Raw genomic sequence first — 5,000 nt, forward strand, 5'->3', positions numbered from 1 at the left:
ATGTCACAAAATAGAAATATTAACTTTTATTCTACAACCACAAAACATTAAAATACAACTAAAATCAGGATATACATATATATATAGTATGTGTGTGTATATATATATATATATATATATATATATATATATATATATATATATATATATATATATATAGTATGTGTGTGTGTGTGTATATATATTATCTCTGTTTGTAGGTGCTTACAAACATATATACAAGTAGAAACATAAAAATACAGAAAGGGCATTAATGTGCTGCTATAGCCATTTTCCTAAGAAAAAAACAAAAAAAAAATTCCGAAAATATTTAGACGAACAAAAACTTTAAAATTTTGAAAAGCAACATAGGATTTCAAACTAGGGTATTTTTTATACATTCTATAAAATATATTAATCTCTCTCTTTCTCTCTGTCTCTTTCTAACTTTAAAATAAAAAGTTCTGAAATTAAATATAAAACTATTATATATTTTAGGCTCTGTAAAAGAAAAAAATAAATAAATAAAGAGCTAAGAGGTTTCAAGGAAAATTTAGAAAAAAAAAAAAGTTATCAAAAAAGACAGCGAAATATTGGAATAAAAGAGGTTGGGGAATAATTCTGTTTGCTATTGATGTATGAATTTTGAAATTCTTGCACAAACTAACTATATAAGCAAAGCTGATTTATTCAAATGCCTTTTGGCTCTGAAAGAAAATTACCCCTCCTCCCACCACATTTATGTTCATATGCATAATTATATGCTATTAGAATAAAAACAAATATGCATGCATACATGTGAATTTATATGTGTGTGTGTGAGTGCATATAAATATATATGTATGTGTGTATGAATATGCACATCTGTATGTATATATGTGGATATACAGATATGGTGGTTGTCTACTCTTTATGTAGAGTCTGACCACCTTTTGTGCTTACACCTTAGATCATAGCGTCTGATGTGGCTTTTTAAATCAGACAATGTATTGAAAAGACACCCACATATCTGATTTGGACCACTATGAACTGCAGTTAAGTTCTGATCTTAAAATGTCTTCATATATATATATATATATATACATATATCATATATCATATATCATATATATACATATATCATATCTCCAGCTGCTTCAGAAGCTAAGACATGAAAATCATTTGCGAAAAAAATGGAGAACAATTTGGTTTAAATCTTGAAGAGCTCTTTAATACTTTAAGTGGCCAGATATGACCCAAATGTTCTATGTATTTTATGTTCAAACTGACCAGATCTGACCTCACACACCAACCCTATAATGTCAATCTCAAAATATGCAATTCCATCATCAAAATCTCAAAGCTAGAAGATAATGTCTGATTAACCGAAAAGAATAAGCTTTACATATGACAAAGTTACCTGAATGCTAATGTGTTAAAGGTTGGTAGATTGGCAACATGGTTTAATCAAATTTTGAATTTTTAATCAAAATCTTCAGGTTTCGGGTTCAAATTCTACTAACCTCAACTTTGCTGTTCATTTTTCTGCGATTAAATAAAAATAAACAATTCCGTTATCAAAATCTCAAAGCCGCAAGAAGATAATCCATGATTAATTCAAAACAATGTGAATAAATAAGCATTACATTTGACAGAGGTGTGTGGCTTAGTGGTTAATGCATTCAGCTCATGATTGTAAGGTCACGAGTTCAATTCCCAGCGATGCATTGTGTCCTTGAGCAAGACATTTATTTCGCGTTGCTCCAGTCCACTCAGCTGACAAAAATGAGTAGTACCTGTTTTTCAAAGGGCCAGCCACGTCACATTCTGTGTCATGCTGAATTTCCCCGTGAACTACATTAAGGGTACACATGTCAGTGGAGTACTCAGCTACCTGCTCGTTAATTTCTCAAGCTGTTCCATTGATCAGATAAACCGGAACCCTTATCAGTATAAGCGATGAAGTGCCAGTTTTACATTTGACAGAGTAATCTGAATGCTAACAGGTTAAAAGTTGGTGTGTTAGCAACATTGTTAGATCATGTTTTAATATTTGATCTGAATCCTCAGGTTTCAAGTTCAAATAATACTGACCTCAACTTTAATGTTCATCTTTCTGGGATCAACTAAATCAAAATATGACTAAAAGTGTTAGGGCCAATTTAAGTTAGTAATCCCATCTCCTCAGATCTATGACCGTGTCTAAGAAATAATTACTATAATTAAAAACTTTCTTTAATCAACCAATTAGTATTTGCGAATTTTTTCTGTTGATTTCTACAATTTTTTGTTTTTTGTTTTTCTCTTTTTTTTCCATTTTAGTTTTTTTTTTTTTGTTAACTGGCTTTAAATGATATAACCAAAGAATGCTGGCTGTGTAGAATATATTTTTGTTTTGTTTCTGTTTATTTTTATCTATCAATTAATTAATATATATATATATACATATATATATTTAACATTTTGGCAAGCAAGCAAGCAATGCAATGCAACCATACAATTTAAATTTTTTAATAATATTCTTTTCTTTTTTGTCTAAGTCTTAAGGACCATATTTATAGTCATTCACGTTCTCCATTTGTCATCTTAATATAGGCTAATGTGACTATTATTATCATTGTTATTATTATTATTATTATTATTATTATTAACAAGAAAATAGCATAAATATTGTGAATATCAGTCCTATTTCAATTTTGCTAAGCAGCATGACATTATTATCATCATCATCATCATCCCCATTAATTTTTATTATTATTATTATTATTATTATTATTATTATTATTATTATTATTATTATTAAGGCGGTGAGCTGGCAGAATCATTAGTATGCCAGGTGAAGTGCTTAATGACATTTTGACCGTCCTTACGGTCTGAATTCAAATTCCGCCGAAGTTGAATTTGCCTTTCATCTGATAAGAGTACACCAGGCACATGCATCACAATCATATGTGCACGGCATAGTGATCTCATATCAAGATTAACAGCACATGACCTTGCAGGTGGGGCCCAGTTAGAATTTTCTTCAGGTCAAGTAGCCCATCCTGCTCAAAAGGCCCTTGGATAAAGGTTGCTTAAGGATGTTGAACGAAACACCCATGTTTCCAGAGATGAATTATCCAAACCCCAAAGAATTCCTTTCAACACATGGCTATGATGCTCCCCCACTACTTCTGCTCATGATCAGAGATGCACATATCGTCAGCCACCAAGGGACATGCTCAACTGGTTAAGGTCAAGCAACTGACAAGCAAATCTGTGGTATTGAGAAGAATATTTGCTGTAGCCCATCTTTTATACCAAGACAAAACAATGTACATGATAACACTTCCAATCAATTAAAATCATAAGCCATGTGAACCACTGCCTGGTACTGCACCAGGGCATTTATTATGATTATTATTATTATTATTATTATTATTATTATTATGGTGCTGATCTGGCAGGATTGTTCATATGCCAGACAAAATTAGGTACCAGTGAAGTACCAGAGTTGATGAAAATTGCTGGCTTTGTGTCAAAATGAGTACTGCTTAGCAACATGTTGTTCATGTTGATGTGCTGAGTTCAAATGCCACTGGGATTGACTTAGCCTTCACTTGTAACAAGTGATTAGGCATTCATTAGTTTGTTTTTTTTACGTCACAGAATTTAGTTAATTAGTTTTTTCTTTTATTGTCTTTTTTAATTATATTCGCTTTTACTTTCATACATCATTTTGCCAACTTATCACTAACAAATTCTGCATTATTTAATTTGTGTCTGTCTGTGTGTCCCTGCATTTGTGTGTTTTCCCATTTGATTAATTATATATATATTTTTTTTTTTTTTCTTGATTTCCCATTTGTCTTTCTCTTCTATACATGTCTGTGAGATCGGCAGAATCAGCAGATCGGCAGTAGCAGAGGCGATGGACAAAACACTTTGCAGTGTTTCATTACATCGCTGCTGTTACATCTTCATTTTCTTACTTTTAAAATCAAATCACCATTGAGTTATTATTGCTTTTCATCCATCAAAAGGAGACGGTAAAATATAGTACCAGACTGTCTGATTTCTATAAGTACCAGGGGTCTTGTACATCAATGATTAAATTGAGCAATTGAAGTTTTTAAAGAAGTGGAGTGGTCACTTTAATGATGGAACTTAGAAAAAAAAAAAGAAAGACTGAAAGAAATTTTGAGCATCATAGAGGAATTCTTTGAAGTTTGAACAATTCATCTCTGGAAACACTGGTGTTTCATTCAACATTCTTAAACAACTCTTATTCAGAGACATTTTGAGTGGAATGGGCTACTCAACCTGTAGAAAATTCTAACTGATCTCCACTTCCAAGGTCAGGCACTGTTTGTCGTGATATGAGATCGCCATGTTGTGCACATATGGTTGTGATGCATGTGCCTGGTGTACCCTTATCAGACGGGTTGTCATGATGGGTAGATTGGGCTTTGTAAATATGTACCCCAGTGTCACATCAATGGCATGCACACCTCTTTCACTCAATGGTGATAATAATAAAATACATGGTTCTTGAAATAAAGGTCTCAAAAACGTGGCATTTAAGAATGACAACTGTTCCTGTGATCATGAGAGCTTTGGGGATAATGCCAAATGGCACTCTTGAACACTATGGTCTAGTATCAGAATTATAAAAAATTCTTTTTATGGGTACAGTTCACACTCTAAGGAAGCTGGCTCTCAATTCTATTGAAAATTTATTGTGATGCACTTAATTCTGTAAAGTGGTTGATATTAGGAAGGGCATCCAGCCATGGAAACCATGCCAAAACAGATGTAAGAGCTTCATGCAGTTTTCTTTCAAATCATCTATGGAAGAGTAATATTAAATGCTGATGGTTATGATGATACTTATCTGACATGACTATGGGGTTAGGAAAAGTAGTCTTGCACCAATTCTTTCATCTTTTCCTTATAACAACCATTGCATTTTGGTCTTCCATTCTTAGTTGGAAGTTACCATTACCAAAACAGTACCGTTAGTGAAATTCATAAAGCTTAAGGGTGTTTATGTCATCATCATC

At 32.3% G+C, this 5,000-nt stretch overlaps 1 protein-coding gene across 6 annotated transcripts in view; it reads left to right on the plus strand.

The window, feature by feature from the left end:
- LOC106872628 (RNA binding protein fox-1 homolog 2) overlaps positions 1-5,000 on the plus strand; it is a 528,156-nt gene that overhangs the window by 522,636 nt on the left and 520 nt on the right. The window lies entirely within an intron of this gene.

The sequence above is a fragment of the Octopus bimaculoides genome, chromosome 25 (assembly GCF_046866305.1).
Source record: "Octopus bimaculoides isolate indiv1 chromosome 25, ASM4686630v1, whole genome shotgun sequence".
NCBI lineage: Eukaryota > Metazoa > Mollusca > Cephalopoda > Octopoda > Octopodidae > Octopus > Octopus bimaculoides.